The sequence below is a fragment of the Cygnus atratus genome, chromosome 2, assembly GCF_013377495.2.
Source record: "Cygnus atratus isolate AKBS03 ecotype Queensland, Australia chromosome 2, CAtr_DNAZoo_HiC_assembly, whole genome shotgun sequence".
Taxonomy (NCBI): domain Eukaryota; kingdom Metazoa; phylum Chordata; class Aves; order Anseriformes; family Anatidae; genus Cygnus; species Cygnus atratus.
The window spans coordinates 36,208,346-36,227,065 of NC_066363.1; the positions used below are offsets into that span (position 1 = coordinate 36,208,346).

The 18,720-nt window shown below is 40.4% G+C and overlaps 1 protein-coding gene across 1 annotated transcript in view; it reads right to left on the reverse strand.

The window, feature by feature from the left end:
* JAZF1 (JAZF zinc finger 1) overlaps positions 1-18,720 on the reverse strand; it is a 192,192-nt gene that overhangs the window by 38,920 nt on the left and 134,552 nt on the right. The gene's annotated exons all lie outside the window — the stretch shown is intronic.

Consider the following 18,720-nt stretch of genomic DNA (forward strand, 5'->3'; position numbering starts at 1 on the left):
AGAACTCTAGTAGATATCAGTAATGTGAAATACAAAGTTTTAGTAATAAGAGTTTTTCCAATGAGACATATATTAAAGTATTTTTTAAAATACCACTTTAAAAATGCACACTGTCACTTTTTAAATTTGCATCACATATACAAAAAGAACAAATTAATTTTCTTGGCAGGAAGTTACTATAATGACTAAAGATGATCTCACTTGAAAGACTATTGATGGTATCTTTTCAGTAATACTCTAACTTAACATATCACTTATTTAATTTAAATATTTCAAAGATTCTTATTTTTTTATTTTTTTTGACTTGTTAGGCTACTCTGTGCTTTAACATGAACTAAATGCAAAATTCTTGAAGGCAGAATAAAAATTTAACATTTATGTTAATGGGAAGAAAGTGCAGGGGAGTTATTTTTTATTTTTTATTTCATTTGTAGAAATTCTAATCTTTAATGCCCAGTCTCTTTGGAGAAGGTGAAATTAGGCTGCTCAAAGAATAAAAAATAATGGGTCTGTATCTCCTAAGTTTGACTCAAATCTGAAAATAGTTCTTATGTGAGACTTAAGTAGTGTACCAGCCCTGCTCTGGCTCACTGCACAGGCTCGAGTACTGTCAAATTGCCTAGTTCCAGTAGGACATTTTACTTTCAGATGTGCTTAACCTAGAATACCGTATTTTTTTCCATTACTGGTCCACCCTCTTTCCTTCTTGAAGAGTTTATTGTAACTATTTATGTAAAAACAAGTTCTTGCAGTCAGCCCTACAGAGAAATAGATCTGTGTATTCGTGACATCCACTTTTACTGTTGGACTTAGTTTGGTTTTATTGATGCCTCAAGGACTTTTAACTTTAAGAAGCAGGGAGCTGAAATGTCAAGTATTTTATTCCTGTAATGTTCCATTTATGTCACGGTATTCTTGTGTCATTTCATACCAAGTTCTTCTGAGAATTCAAGTCAACACCCAAAGACAGATTCATCAAGGAAGACGTCAAAAATAGATCCTACCACAAATCATTGCTTATTAGCTATAAGGATGTCTAATATCATTTGCATAAATAAGCCAGTCTTCAATAATTTATACGGTATTAGTCGAACGCACTAACCAACACATTTTTCAGTCTTTCAGAAATGTATCACATACTGCCTACAGTGGCTCCGTCAGCAGCATCACTACAGTAAGAAATCCAAGATACCTATTCACTGAAATATGACAAAAAGCAGCTCTGGTAATAATAACCTGCATAATAAACAAACTCTTAAGACCTATAGTTGCTGATTGTCTTTTAAATACAAAGACCCCCTCCAATTTCTTCTTCTGCAGTCACTGTTTAATTTCATTTTTAAACAAACACTGCATCTATCTGGGAGGACACTGATACAAAATACAATTCTCCCATTAAGAAACATCATTCAGCTCAAAAGATGCTGTCCCAAGCTTAAAACATAAGTGAAGATTTAGATGGAAAAACATTTTTTAAAACTGATTTATAAATCTGTATTCAGAGGACTGGGTGGGGTGAAGCTTATAATGGAAAATTGCAGCAATCTTAACATTAGGAATGTGAAATGTCTGGTCTTAATAAACCAAATTTTCAGGCATCATGAGTTGTTTGGAAGGACGATAGCAACTTGCTAACAACTCAACCTCACTGAAATGGCAAACTGAACAGTCCCAGTGTTTCAGACTCTGCAGCAATTAGTCACACATCTGTAAAATAGCTGATGTCAAAGATTCCTCCTAAAAGAAACTTCAAGGTGAAGGTAGACAAGGGAAAGCAGAGTAGGAAGAAGATAACCATCATTCATGGTTTTTGCTCTCTCATGCAAAAAGGAATGAACTCTTATTTCTGTAATTACATGCTATTTTTAAAATGTACCTTTCTACACTTCAAGCTGATTTGCCTGGAGGAACGAATGACTGACAAAGTTAACAGTTCATTATGTAATCACTGTATTAGGAAAAAAAAAAAAAAAAAAGTACCTAAGAATCAAGAATAACTCCTGAGGTCCCATTATTCAGCTGTGAGGTACAAAAGGAGATTTGCATTTTGAAACTTTGGTGTCCCATTTGTCCCATTAAGTCTCGGGGTGTGCTATCGTACCAGAACCAGGCACGTATACGAAAGCAATAAACTCCCTGGTTTCGCTCGGTCTCACAGAAACCATTTCCATTGCTTCCCTCGCTGGCAGCCACCCTCCCACCTCCAGCTCGGAGTGATCTGCTGAAAGCAGCGAAACCCTGCTAGGATGCGGAAGAAAGGCCTGACATCTGAATAACTAACAATGCGCTGCCTCTCAGGCAGACAGCAGGGAAGTTCCTTCAGCCCTGTTTGATCTGCTTCACTGGCGTTATTGCAGAAAGCCGGGTTTTCATTAGGTAAGGGGAAAAAAAACCAAAACAACGTTGAGATGCTGCTGCCTGCTAAGTAAGATTACAAATGCACCGTAACACAAGGATTGAAGAGCAAATATATGGTGTAATACAGAAAGGCCTAATACTTGTAAGTGGAAAAAAGTATAAATGACTATTTTAATTAATTTCCTAATGTAAAACACAGCTGTAGTAATGTTGGCAAATATCACCTGCCTGTTTTAAGTTTGTTAAATGAAATCATGCTCTTTAATTGGGTCTTAATGTACAAAAGTATGTTTTATTTACTTTTTATTACAATATCAGCATTTTAACTTTCAGTTTGCTTGTGCAAAAGCTTTATAAATTACTTGAATCACTTAAATCCGAATACTATAATCTGCAGTTACAATGTACCAGTTTGAGTTTCAACAATTAAATGCCTTTTTTGTGGACTCCCGCTGCTATGTGAACTAGCTGTAGGCTATTAAAATAATGAGTCCGGACTGAGTCATCTGATCTCGGGCTCGGTGCAAAGCCTGAGGAAAAGGACTTAGCCCACAATTCCTAGTCTGTTTACCAGACTGCGACCAGACCGCTGGCAGCCGCACCGCCTCTCCCTCCCCCTCACGCCGCCCCAAAGGCGGTCTCACAGAGCCCTCTGCAGGCCGCGCCCGGCCCCAAGCCCCAGGCCCACCTGCTAAGGGACGGGCCCCGAAGGGCCCAGACCAGCCCAAGCTGGATGGCTGGCACCGACCAGGCTGCCCGCCGAGCTGGGGTGCCTGGGGAGCTCGGGGGAGGTTTTTGGAGGTGCTCCACAGAGCGCCTGCCCGATGCCAGTTGATGGCAGGGAAGGGGTCCGGTAGCCCCCTGTGCGTAGTTGCAGCCGGCTTGCATGCCCCAGCCATGTGGTGATTGCCTGGCACACCCCAGGGCAAGGACACTTTGGAGAACAAGTCCGTAATGAGGCACAAAACTTACGGTCTTTCCGAGCTCTCCATGACCTCCTTCGCATTTTAAATCGGTTCAGAAACATCACCAGCAGCGCCTATTCGCGACAGGAACGGTGAAACTGTCGACCCTGTCACGTTGTTTAAAAGAACTCAAAGCACTGGCACTCACTTTTCACCACCACACCACACGTCTGCCTACAAAATCCACACAGCACGTGCACATTACTACGCTGCCTGAAGCGGTGTCTGCCTACCTCGGCTCAAACACCCAGCTGTTACCCGGGGGCTGCTGGTGTAATTTTCCTGTATTATTTTTAAGTTGATTCATGTGCCAAGAACTGTACTTTATCCACTTCCTTGATCTTTGCAGTTTTTGCTTTATGTAATCTTACAGCATCAAAGATAAACTGAGAGCTTTCTAACTAATCTCCATAGCTCTTTTGGTAGATTTACCATCGTCATTTCCACTTACTACTCTTCTGGAAAAGAAAAGAGCTCTCCAGTTACAGTTGTTCCTTTACACCCCAGTTACGTTTACACGTATTACCAATCCATACTTGCATTTCTGCCTGGCTCTCCAAGTGATGCGTGTGCCCTATGCATCATTCCACTACTCCTCACATAAAGTCCTTTTGATCCCTGCCCTCTCCAAACCACACCGCTGCTCTAGTTCAAATTGTCTGCCCTCATTAAAAATCCACGTCCCACATTTAGGTAGCACTGGATTTTCTACTTCTATATGTGTTTATATAAATACACACATACAAATACATACATGTATACACATATACACTACTGCATGCATATTTAATAGATATGAATGAAACATATGTATGTTCACTATGCATCTATGTATATTCTTTTTGCATTTTAATAGTCTAGTGAAATCACTGCTTTTAAGTGCCAAAGTAATCAAATGAGGAAGTATAAAAAAAACAAAAAACAACAACAACAACAAAAAGTGGCCAAGATAATACGACTTGTGGAGTGCTCTTACTCAGACAGCAAGAGAGATTCATAATGAGAATCAGCACACACAACGGAGTTACCAACTTATATGATTCCAAGTCTGTCAGTGTTTCTCTAAGGTAAGTCCTGATGAAAGAATCAATTTGGAGAGGAGAACCTTGGCAGTTATATAAAGAAGGAAAATGATCTAACCCCTATAGTTGCACATATATATTTATGTTTTAACTTGGTTTAAACTCTAGAGACAATTTGACACACTAGAGACAACACTGTGAGAACATCTTAAAAGCTCACAAACCAGAAAGTAAGCAAAGAGAAACTTTGCTATTACTCAACTTTTGAACCATAATAACTTGTGATCAGGTCTGATGTGATTTTTGAATTTCTGATGTTGTCATTCCTGAGACATATTACCAGACAAGCACAACGTTTCCCTGCAGCCATTTCTGCTTCCAGATATACTGGCAAGCAGAGGGAACATGGCAAGGCAAATTCAGGAACAGCCTCAAACCACCACTACCACCAGCACCTCCAGTGTTCAGTCAGTGCTCAAGACATTATCCCACTGTATCTTCCACAATACATATTCAAATTCCCATTTCATTTTGCCTACTTGCAAATAAGAGGCACAATAAAATGCCTCACATTCAAATTTCTGCTCATCCTGTGTAGACTCTAAAGCACACCAACAAGCTCTGTGTAAAACATCAGCCGTGTTTAATAGCTGACCTGGCTGACTACAGGGACTTGAAACTTTCGTCTGGCCCTGTCAACTAGCGCAGTGGTTCCCACAGCGTATGCTTAGTGGTAACTTGATGGTCTACAAAATTATATTAAACAGTTGTTCATTAGAAGCCAGAGGGCAAGATTTGGTGCATTATGGTCTGAGAAAAATATTGAGGGTTGGCTCTGGTCTGCTGAACTTGTACACTGGAGAACCGCTGTGCTGGTGGAAAGGCACAGGTCCAGGCCTTGCTGTCACTTCTGCCCCGAGCATCATGGACACATCCATGAGGGCATTTCTCAGCTGCTTATTCCACATCAAGGCCTGGCCCAGGCCAAGTGGCCCTTCGGCCAGGGAGCAGCACGAGAGGGGCAGGCCTCCAGCATCGGCGACACCAAGGAGGCAGAGAGAGTTAAAAAGCAGACAATGAAATAACTTCTGGTTGCTTTCTTCTCATAAGAGCTTCCACAAAATTTACTTTGCATATTATTAGGACATTACTGTATTTGGAGAGGGAAGGACTTTTTTCCCCTAAACTTAATTTTGTTACAGACTAAAAACCTGTTAACCCCTACACACACCCACGCTGTCCACTTTCCAGTCTCATTTGGTGTATTCTTATTGCATAAACTACCCCCAAAATACCAAGAGACAGGAGAGGTGCGTGAACTTTTCATTTCCTAAAACCTATGTCGAGAACCAGAGCAGTCATTTTACAATTTACAATTTGCTCTTGGAAGCAACCTATGGACTGCTGTCAATGCAAGCCAGTGACAGCTGATTCTAAGGCTTTTTATTTACAGATGAACTCTACGTAAAACTTCATGCTTTTAGGATGGTGCACCAACACAAAACTTTTAACCTTGCAAATTGTTAAGCAAGAGCTTTTAATCCTCAAACATAGTCCCTGGATTTAATCCAAGTCCTCAAAAACATTTCAGGTGCTCCTAAGACTAGCTTCTTAAAATGTTTTTTTTAATTTCTGTATTTATCAATAATAATAATAATAATCTATAGGCTACTCTATTCATAAGCCTTACAGCAAACCTCAGATCACAGTTCAGAATGACTGAAAGATAATTGCAATCCATCTTTCACAAGTAGAGAGGGACAAAGAAACATTGTTGCTTTTAACATTTCAAGGGTGGCAAAAGGAATTTTGTTTAACACCTACAAATGCAAAGGTTGTGTGATGAAGCATCTTCCCATAATCAATAGCTTTTTCCTTCCATGTTAACATCCTTTTTTTTCTGTCCAAGCCAATTTTATGAACAGTTTTCATTCACAGAAACCGATTTCTACTTGAACTGCCACTTCTTTATAACAAACTCACAGCATGACTAAACAATATAGGAACAGCGCACTTTCCAACAAGTATTATTCAAGAATTTTTAAAGCCACGAGGATTTTCTAGATTGCTTGGATATGTTTACCCCTTGATGCAAATCCTTTTCTATAAAGGGAAGAGCTCTGAAATTGCCTTTGCAGTATTTTCCTACGTAAGTTGTGAGTGAATGCTCGCTTATAATTAGTTACAATATTTAAATTCCTCTCTATCTCATAATAAATACTATCTATTGTGCTACATAATTGAGAGAAACGAATAACAAAATCCTCTATGTAGGGTCCATACCTTCCCCCCCGCCCTCCCCCTCTGAAAAAAGGCTCATAAAGGTCTGAATTTCTAAAAAGCAAAATATGAATTTAAGAAAAATATTAATTTTAATGACAACTATGAAAAGGAGAGTAATAAACTATACTAATTTAAATGTTAAAAGCATCTTAAATTGATTTTGATATTGTCCAAAAGCCCTGGATGTCCCACACAACCTAACAGGCTCAGTGATTTTTTCAATAGCTGCAGAATAATTATTGCAAAGCTTAACCTAATCCTACTTTGATAACTCTAAATGATATTTTCAGATGAAATGTATTGGAGTGAAGTTGGAACACACTACTCAACTGGAAAATTCTTTACCCTATGAGAGTCAGAGGACTTAAATAGATGCAGTATTTTTACTTGCTTTTGCTGGAAATTGTTGTAAAGCATTGTAGTTTACCAACTACAGTAAAAATGAAAAGTAAAAAATTGAGAAATATGTATTTGCAGTAAAAACTGTGACACTTAGCGCTAAACTTCACCCGCAGCATCCCCCCCAGGTTAACTACTTCCCTCTTCAGCAATAGTAAACTTGACAGCGATGCAGGCTGGCCTATTTTCAGTGGCAACACAGCAGCAACATGCTGGAGCAGCTCAGCACCATTTTTATCCTCATCTCCCACTGACATCGGAGTAATTGAAAACACTTGCCTGAGGTGCTCAGCAACTTGCAGAATCAAACACAAACACAAGCAAGCCTCAGCGCTGCTAGAGTCCTTCATGCAGAGGAGCAAAACCATCGGGGTCACCGCAGCGCTTGACTGGGAGCCAAGGTAAGTAGAATAAAATGGGAGTGCTACCATAAAAGGGCTCAGTACCATGGGTGTTAACATTCTTGTCAGCAGCAATTCAAAACAGCAGTGACAACTTTGCAGGACAAGACACCGCAAAGGTGAATTAAAATGAGCAGAACTGGGCTGAGGAAGGGTGGAGAGGAAAGCCAGGAGTGGTGCAGCTGGGTGTACCGCTGGCAAGAGCCCCACAGTGACAGAAACGGAGAAGGGTTATTAAAGCTCAGCTACTGCACCCCAGTGGAAGCTCAGCGTTAATAAATAAATAGGTAAAATGACATTCTTCTTCCAAACAACTGGCCTCGTGTAACTGTCCCAAAATCTCAAGGTAAGGCACTGCCCAGCTCTCCAGCTAAGAACGGCACTGGCTGTGTCGCATACAGTGAGCTCACTGAGCAAACTCTTCCAGACCAACACCCGCAGCTCTCCCAGCACCGCCCCAGCTGGAGGGGAGCATCGCCCTCACTTGGTCTGCTTTGACAGCACACGACTGGAGAAGCACTTTAGCACACCACACGCCTCGGCGTACCAGACTGCCAAGAGAACAGGAGCTGAGTAAGAGCTGGCATGGTTTATGGGATTAAAGTCCCAGCAACACTTACAGACTGCTCCCCCATCCTCCCCAAAGTATTACTGCTTAACTCTTATGGACCAAAGAGCAGTTTCAACGATACCAATGCTTTCGTCATGCAGAATATGGGAGAGGACAGGTGATGAGAATTAAGAGAAAGTAAAATGTGCATGTCTTCAGCATAGCTGAGGAAAACCACACTGTAGTGTCATGATTTACTGGCAGAAACATGAACAGGAAAAGCATAAAATTCAAAGCAAACTCTGAGGGAACAGAAAAAGAACCAAAACCCTGAACACCAACCTTCCTGTCCACCAGCCCACACAACTGATGTAGGAGTGGAGGAGGGAAGCTGCTCAGTGTAATATTGGCAGTGATCAACAGACGAGAGCTAATGGAAGAAACGGAGCTAGCAGTTCAATCGCCCATGACATCAGGCTATCAAAAACAATCTGGTCATTATCACATTAAAAAATCTATAAAGCAAACAAAACAAAAATAGAGATGAGAACAGATAACTTAAGACTCACTTTAGCAATGGACTAATGATTGTCATTAGTTCATAACACTCTGAAAAACAATGTATGCAAGCTAAAAATTATTATCCATATTAACCGATTTACTATCAAAAATGCTGCCTCTCTGCCAAGATCTGGTGCTAAACCAGATAGAGATGTTCTGCTGATTTCCTTTCCAAGAGCTGATGCAGTGGCTGACTTGTCTTCCTAAGCCTTTGGCTATCACAGCAAGCTAGAAATTGGAAAATAACTCTTTGTAGGCTTTAGCCATTAAAGAAAGAGTCTTCACCAGAGCACGCAAGCACCACAACAGCCGGCATTTTAGAGGCAGCATTTTAAATAACTCTTACCTTTTCAAAGAATAACTTAGGAATTCATTCACTGTGCATTATAAACATACATAAAGGTCCATACATTTAAATAAGCAAACGGATAACGTGATCTAATGGATGGGAGTTAGAAACATTCTGACTTTGAATAAAAATAAAAATAAAAAAGGCATTTAATTAGTTGTGAGGAAACAAAGTTTGTCATCTGGATTCAAACTACTATTGGATACTTTTCTAAAACATATGCTCTATTTCAAGTCACATTGTACAAAATTTGGTCTATACTCACTCATGCAGCAAACTCATTTCATGAAACTCCTTTGCAGAAGCAGAGATGGAACTTCCTTGCCTGTGTCATGCCTCAAGTAAGACTAAATAACCGTAAGGATCCCTCCTGTACTATCAAATGCTTTGTAAACCCTGATACACAGAATTGATCTGGGGCCTATTCACAGCTCTTAATTGGGAATGTCTCTCTAGAGCCATTCAGGAAATGAGACCAGGAAGCAACCATTATGTGGCTGTGTGGCTGGCAGGATCCTCCTTAGATCAAATACTGAAACCACGTTCATCTTTCCAAGTCCCCACCAACTCATCTCCATGCAATATGGATAAACGTCCTAATCTACCTCTGGAGTCCACTGTACTTCAATTTGCCAGGGAAATTGCACAGAATGAGTAAGATAAGAAGGCCAAAACTGAATCTCTGAAATCATTTTTTGGGTACAGTACAAATAAGACAAGCAGCAAGTATCACCGGATAGTGCCTACAGAGCGTTGGCTTCTAACCTGTATGTTGCTTTAATATGGCACATTCCATGAGGCCACAAGTAAAAAAGTGGCCACAAGTTTAACAAAATATTTTCCATGAGACCACATTTCCATGTGAGCACCCATCTACTATCAGATACTTTGGAAAAAGTGCAATTATTCAGAGCAAATAAGGGAAAGACCACGCCACTAAGAGAGATCTATAGCACTGCCCTGGGAGAGCTGTGGTTGGGTTGCCTGATGTCAAAACTCCTGCTACACACTAACATGAATCTATTTCCTCCTCCAAACCATAATAAATATCTTCTGCCTTTCTGACGGTGAAGAAGGAAGGGACCAAAACCACAGCTCATTTGCAAATTCAGGATTACTGAGAATGACACCTTCTTCTGTTAGTCACAATGTAAATACCCCAGAGCATGGATTTTCTACTTACACATTTTAGGTTTGCTAGGGCCTATTGACAACACCCATACAACTTATATACATGCAAAATAAATGACCATATTTTTGCACTTTGGGCAAATTTTGGCAAGATTCCTCAAACACAGAAGATATACAATAAGAATTTTAACTCCAAAATGCAAAATTACAGACTAGAAAAGATGTATAACATCAACACTGCAGTTCTCTTCCCATGACAGCTCTCTACTGTCATCATAAACTTAATTCCACATGTAAACAAAAGAGATGTTTTGATGTACAAACCTAGCCTTTTAAAAATCAGGACCTGGTCTTGGAGAATTAGTTGTTTGCTTTTGTTTCTGAAACAAAAAATACCGAGACAATCAGCAGGAAGAAAGAACCATAAAGATTTAATTCTCTACACGTCTCATCTATTTCCACTTTGGAATAAAGCACTTTCAAGTATTCTGGCTATTTTACCAGTGTTGTTCTTGGTTTTGCAATTCTTAGTCAAGGAAACGAACATCACTAAGAAACTAGTAACTACATGTGGGAATAAACAGCTGAATCAGAATGTACTTTTCCCATTCCTCTATCATCATCGTCCAGGAACTGACGAAAGAGCCCACAACTGGTTTCTCTGTTGGGATAATCATCACCTCTGGGTTCACAAGATACTATCTCACTGTCATCTTTTCAAAATGAAAAAACATTAAATAATTAAAACCAGGACACGTAGGACTCTGATGAGAGAAGAAAAAAAAAAAAAAAAGATGAGACCTAGTTTGAAATTTTGGTATAGAGGTTAAGCCGAATCTGGGAAATGCTGTGTTTTTCCTCACATATAGTAGTGAAACGGGGGCTTAGTGTAGAGAGAAGCCAGCTCAGAGAAAGCAGCAGCTAACTTCAGGTCCTCTGGAGGAAATCTCTCTCTGCTGGTGTTTGAAACCAAGCTAGTTGCTATTTTATTTGCTTGCAGGCGTTACTGCAATGCTTTCTTGCATTACAATCTCTCTTTCCTACCTGTTGCACCTAAGGCTGGCTGCAGCTCAGCTGGGTCCTGTAGACACAGAGTTGGAGAAAGGCAATTCCACCCTAAAACAAGCAACCCCAACCAACCTCTGGGATGACTTGCCCACTCTTTCTTTCTTTTTTCTTTTTTTTTTTTTTCCAGCAATAACACATTCAGTTGAGTTTCTGAGCGTGGCTACTGGCCCATACACACACCTATGGGCTTTTATATTGCTTTCGTAAAAGGCAAGCATTTTCTTCAAGTTTATTTATATAGTTCTAGGTTTCCTCTGGCTCTTCAGTACTTCTTATCTAGAAACCCATTACTATTCGCATGCTTCCGAAAGCCAAGATGACAAAGCCTACACCAAACAACTCATCACCTCCAATGACAACAAACACGCAGCCCAAATAATGAGGTATTTCAGGAAATTGTTTGGCCTCCAAAGTCAGGACTTGCCTTGTACAAACAGATTCTGAAAAGTCTTCTATTTTAATGCAAGGTCATAATAGAATCTGAAAAGAATCATTTGCTCTCTTCCTAATGTAATGGGATTATTTATATATTTAACAGTTAAATAGCATTTCTTCAGGTCTTTCCTAAGTTTAAGGCTATCTGTTTTCACTTAAGCAACAGTCTTCTGCCAATTTTTTTTGGTACATTTGCAACTGCTGAACAATGAAGTGAAAATGTAATTGCTAACGTGGCTTAAGTCTAGAATACACATACGATTAATAATATTTTATTTAGGTTTAGCCACATTTTACTCAACCTTTATAGAAATCTTGAATCATGGCATATTAATGTTTTTTATTAGATTTCACAAGTTGTAGAAGGTGTCTTTTATCAAGCTAATTCCAAATTTATTACTGACAATCTTTTGCAATTTACACTCTAATGAGAAATAAAACCTAATTGTAACAGGGGCTGCTCTTACTACCTTTTAGCCTAATCCAATGCGGCGGATTTTATTTGGCCCTTAAGTACTGAGCTTCCCATCTAGAACTCCTCAGCTATTCACATGCAAAAGACCACACTAACAACGGATTTCGGTAAAGAATGCAAGGGGACCTCTTGTTCTGCTTTTGCCCTTTCAGGGCTTGATTATTCTCATATGTTATAAATTGCATCTGGAACTAGGCAGTGGTATACATGTTTTCAGGTCCCAAGTTCCCTCTCCACTTGCTCACGTGGTCCTCCACTTACCTAAAAGCATGGCAGGGCTCCCCCCACTGCCCAGGCGACCGGGCTGGCTGAACTGAAGCCAATTAAAATAAATAAATAAATAAATAAATAAAGGACATATTTATCTTTAAAGATTCCCAAGCTACTTCTAGGGAAAATGAGGAGAAGCAGCTCTACAGGACAAGTCACACATTCCTCAAGTAAACTCCCTGATCCAGTTCACATGGGAAAGCAACAAAGGAAAGGTAAGATCAGAGCCTCAGGCTGTCTCTGTTCTCCCCATTTTCATTTCTCAAGAGCTTGAAAAGCATCTTACAACCATGTAATGATCCCCCCCCATCCAGCTCTCAGATAACTCTACACAGCCTTTGTGTAATTTCAGGGGAAATCTGAAAACCAACAGATCTAACCAAGTTACTTTTATGAACTGTGCTAGTTTTACTGCTTCTTCATTCTTCAGTGTCTCTACCACCAGCCAAGACTTCATGGTAACTGGCATTCTGCTTTGCAAAAGAGATCTTGCAAAAGAGATGCTTGCAAAAAGTCACTCAAGAAGAGCTGAAAACAGGGTACAGATTTCTGCACCCGCATTGCTTTTCAGGAAGCAAATTGCAGAAATATATGCCCATTACCCTACTCTAGCACTGTAACTCTCTCTCCATAAGGTTACATACAGAGATCTGCAATTTTACTTATGCCTCCCAGCTGACAGACCTGCTATTTTTTTTTTTCATAATGAAACAGCCAAAAGTATTGAAATCCTTACCACTGCCAGGTCCCAGATCCCCCAGTCCCTGCAGGAGCAGCGTCAGTGATGTGGGACTGTTCCCTCAGAAAGGATCAGGCCCCAAGAAATCTCCCCCAGGTGAGAATGACATCCAATATCTGATGGTCACCAGGAACTCTACCCTACTGTCAGCTTGTCTTCCATCAGAAATAGAAGACAGGCATCTACATCACGAACAGTATCTCATTGTAATGTGGAAATATATCATGAGTAACGTCAACGAACTGTAGTAAGTCTTCTGTTAGCATTCTGCTTTACTGCAGTTTGGTCTTTGTATTTTGGGTAGTGGCATTAAAACCATGGAGCACTTCTCTACAATGTTTTTGGGATTCTAAACATCAAGAAATTTGGTTTGCTTGCGTGCAGTTCAAATCTAATCCTGAATTTAATGTGTTTATCTTTTCTGGAAAGTCAACCTAACTGTCAATATGCCTTGAACCCAAGTAAGAGAGAACATCTCTAAGACAACTAACTAAGGGGCTTTTTCTTGGACGTTTCCACATATTTCAGACTAGTTCATCTAAGTGAAAACTAGTCCTTACTAAAAAAACAACCAACCAAAAACAAAGTTGCCACCTAACACCTGCTAGCAAACCTATTTGGATGGTCCAAGGGTCTTTTATCCAGCTCCCAAAGTCCCCACTTGGCATTGTGGCTTGAGCTATAGGCTCTAAGCTCTCAGGGCAAGGAATGTCTTGTAATACAGATTTTACCCCCAAGTACAATGCTCCTAAATCCTAAAGAAGTGCTCTGATGGGAGTCAATAAATAGAGAAAAAAAGAGAAAGTGAGGGGAGGAAAAAAGGCTCAGTATTATGCTATCAATATTAAATGTCAGGAGTCAATAAAACTATAATTACTGAACATGGTTTGACGAAAAGACAGACTTTTTTTTTAATGACAGAAACAAAACAGTACGAACCCCAAATATCTTTTTTAGAAAATATGAACAAAGAGAAACATACATGTGAACAACTCATTTGGGAGAACAAACTTCACACGGTCATGAGAACTCTTCGTAGGTTTTGATCTTCTGGGAAAAAAGGGGAGGGGAATAAAGAAAAGCAAGCACCAGATGACTGCCAAGGATGCATCACCTTCTTGCTAAATCTACCCACCTCTTTGTCTTGCTTGGGTCCAGGAAGGAATACTCAACTGCTTTTTACTTGAGGATGGTGAAACACGGGCATAGAAATACTGGTGCTAGAGTAAACACAGTGTAACTATTAAAAAAAATCAAGAACTTCAGTGACACAACACGTGATTTTAATGGCTTTCAGAAGGCCTAAAAATGTTATTGCTGCTTGTCTTTTACCGTTCTTTACCAGCCCCCCTGGGCTCGGACCCTCCTGCTGCCCCTTTGGAGGCACCAGTTTCACAACTCTCGTGCTGGCGTAACGCCCTGCTGCTGCCCGGGCACGGCGGGCGGCTCCACCTTGCTTCCACCCCAACCTGCCCGTTCTCACCACTGCTCCTTCTTCCTTCCCAGCAGGAGTGTTTGTGCACTTGTGGGCAAGCTGGAACACGGCCCTGGATCCAAGCGAAAACCAACCCGAGCAAAACCGCATCAGCTGCGCGCAGGCAGCACCCGAAGGGAGCGGGCAGCCCAAGCGGGGAGAGGTAATCATCCCCTTCTGCAGCACCACCAGCCTGTGCCAAATGGAAGTGATGACAGCCTCAGACTGACTTGCCTCATCACGGACTCTCTCCAAATATTCCTCAAATAAATTTTGTGCATGACAAGCCTTTCCACTGCCTGTTCCCATATCCTGATCCAGACATGGGGCTGGAAGAACACCATGGGAACAATTTCTAAGATACGCAGGAAAAAAAAGAAAGGGCTTCCACTGTGCAAAAGCCTAGAAGCTGTTTGTCACCACGTCATTCCCTAGTTGTGAGTCCACTACCCATCCAGCTTAAATTAAAAAGTTATGTAAAGAACAGAACTAACGAAGCTGGATTTCCTGCGGACAGGCGAACCGCTTCCTTCAACTTCGTACAGCAATAAACACCAGCTCCTTCTGTGTCTTCTGCCACTCACCCCCCTTCAGCTTCATTTTCCTCCACGTGACCCATTTCACAGGCTTCCCTCCACATTCAGGTCCACCCGCTCTTGCTGTATTTATAGCTGGTTCAACCACAACTGGAACCTCAGACAGATCTCTAAATATTCTCTGTATCCCATTGACTTTCGATAGCTCTAGAAGCGGCCTCGTTTTCTGAAAATAGCAATATCCTCTGAAAACGAGGCCTTTGCAAAAAGGCACCTAGAGTTGGCTTCTCCAAACTGCTAGTCACTTAGAAATCCTCATGCAAAACCCTGACTATTGGTATTGAGCCCAGAACTCCCACCCGCCTCAGCTGGTACCCCAGGAAGCCTTCTGAGGCTGGGCTGGGCTTTGCGCTCCAGCCCCAACTTGGCTCTCCTCCCAGCTGTGTGCAGCAAGCTGTGCAGATAGCGCAGCGTGCAGCTTCCAACCCATGGCAGGGAGAGAAAGCTTAAAGCTGGGCTGCTTTCATGTGGGGAACTCGAGAGAGACCCGGCTGTAAGGCATGGAAGAGGTGGTCAGGACATGCCATGCCTGCACCCCTGCCATTTACTACCTCTGTGCTGGAGCAAAATCCCATCGTCTACACTGGAAAGTCCAGCTGGGATCTTTCTTTGAAGAAGCTGACCTCGCGTGGCCTCGCAGCCCAGAGCTGTGCAGGATGCTGAGCCCTCGATCAGGGCACACGTGCTGCTCACTCCTCAGAAACATGCAGCTCATGGGTTGCAGATACAGAGACACGGGGGCTCACAGTGGATGCTGTCCCTTAGCCACGCCGCACCATCCATCACACGTGCAGAAGCAGCTTTGCCTTGTTAAGCTCTTGAGGTACATCAGAAGCGTTATTAAGCAGCCAAACCCAGTAATTAACTTTAATGATATGTAGTTATAGAATTCTTGTATTGGCTAGATAATGTAACAGTGATTAAAAAGGAAAAAAGAAAAAAAATCACTTTTCCTACCAATTTGTTATTTAAAAATATGTTTCCAGCAGAAAAAAAAATTACTGTATCACTTTAATACATACTGTCCAACATACAATTTCAAGGGCAAATATTTCAACAGAACATTTAAGATACTTTCTTAAGAAGTCTGGGTCTTTGATATTAAATTTACAACCAGTCATTGCTTGACAATTGTAATTAATACGCTGGGTGATTTTCTGACTTGCTCTTCCAAGAGACATTATTATTTGTAGTCTGTCAGTACAACACATAAATTATGAGCCATGTTCACCTGTAATAGACTGAAATGAAACTTCAAAATTGACATTTATGAAGAAAAATGAAAAAGTCCTTTTCCATCATGAGAATGGGCGCAGCCCACAATTTGCAGTAGACTCAGAGCAGAAGAAAGTTAAGTTCTGTATTTTGAAATACCTGCCTGCCAAAAACAATTACATACTTAAAAATAGATTACTCTTTAGTCCCAAGATCTCATAAACTGGGCAATGTCATGCATGATCAAGGAGACTTTTATGTAGCTGGTAATTTTTTCTTGCATACTGAACACTAGCATGCAGTCATTTTTCACTCCTTTATGAGATCTTTCTTGATGCACTGCTATGCATGACTATAAAATTACCTCCCTGCAATAGAGCATAAACTATTCATAAGACAATCCCCTAAAATAAAACAGGTTTCATCTTTTCTTAAAAAGAAAAAAATTCAAGATAATCCTCTCTTCCCATTACACTGCTATGCCGAAATTCAATTTTTAAATCATGTATAACGTGAAATTTCAAACCAAAATGCATAAAGACAAAACCAGAAGCTGTTTACACTAGCCACACACCAACTATATACTTGGATGATCCAGATACGAAAGGCATTGTATGGAAGAACATGCCTGAATATCTCCCAGATATTAATTTGCAAATTTGAAACAGCCACAGATTCTTTCAAAGCTACTGATCATTACATCTAAAAAAAATATATTAATTAAAAAAAATGATGCATGCACTGGTTAGGTAAATGGAGAATATGTAATATGTACTTGCCAGGTAAAAATGTGGATTTTTTTTTTTTTTTTTTAATTTATGAAGATATGTAAACCAAATTAAATGTCTGAAGTAAGTGCTGTGAATCAGTATTACTGAAAACGTTCAGGTATGTCAAGCATCCCCAGATTCCAGTAACTTCTGATGGAACCACAATGGCAAATTTTGCAAAATCAGGGCCTTAGCACAAATCAGGAGAAAAAAAAAATCAGTAGAAAAGATCTGTGTTGACCAAGCCTAAAACAATCTAGAGGTGCTCAAAGGTTACCTCCGCAGAGGATGGATGCTAGTGCAGGAAATGCTCTGGAGCCCAGGTGTCCCAGGACCTAACACACAGGGGAGAAATAGTGGCACCCGAGCTAGGCATACAATATCAAGTCCTATGGAAAGATGTTTTTTAAAATAAAGAGTGAACCTACCTACAGGGCTCACCAAGTGAGCTGTATGAATCAGCAGGAATTTTCGTCTTGATTAGAAGTGAAGATATACTTTACACTTACTGGTACACGTAGTGACTAATGTAACAGTTTTCAACTTCTTACCAAAAAAAAAAAAAACACTCAAAATCCGATAGATAAAAGTTTAAACCACAAACCCAGAATGGTAAGACCAGAGTGAAACTAAACCAAATTCTGTCCCTTTTCATAATTTAGCCTAAATTAAGAGAAAGCATCAAAGTTTAGCCTCAGGTTTTGTGTCAATATTTTGGTTTGTTCACACAGGAAAATCTAACTTTAATACTTGCTAGCTTTAAACTAATCAGAACATTTTGACAATTTCAGTTTGGAAAATATGAGGCATACAAAGTTCCAGGGAATAACCCTGCAGGGCTTTTTTTTTTTTTTTTAATTATTATTTTTTCGTTATGCAACCAGCTTTATCTCAATTATTTATGTCAGAGTTCAGAGTACCAGAGCCTGGTTTAAGATTATGTCACTACTAGCCCTCTCTGTCTATACAACATTCCTTCCCTCCCTCCTCATATGCACAGAACATAGGTACACAGCAAAAATATCCACTTCATAGGGAGGTCTGGGCTAACTATGGGCTGAACTTACAGCATCTCACCAGTTAGGTACTGTTTCGTTCCTTCCTAGCCCACAGTCTTGGGGTTACATTTGTTGTCCAGGTTGCAGAGACTAAAATAGCAGGGATAAAACCCCTGAAGTTACAAATGCCAACAGAATTACTGTAAATACAGGGGAAGGAAAAGTCTGACCAAATGGTCTCAGATTAACAAACACATCTGCAGCTTACCACTATTGACAGCAGTGTTGGTACTCTAACGATATAATTATTTTTGCCTGGTTTTAAAAGGTTTAGTCTTTGAATTAGTACAGTCAATGCATTCAGCCTACAAAAACACGTCTGTCCAGATTGAGGATATTTTTTTTGCACACTTGTGGACAAGATGTTGGCTTCATTTTACAACCAACATCTTGTCCACATCAGGGGAGCGTTCTCACACAGACATGCATACCATGTGGGCTACCTGCTGAGTTTTGGCAAGCTTGGCAGACTGCAGAACATAAAGGGTAGGCAGTTGTAGTGGAAAAAACCTTCATGGGAATTTTTTTTATGTTGTGAAAAAAGAAAAAGGAAAAAAAAAAAGCAAACTGTTTCCCAATGAACCACACTGTGAGCTGGCAT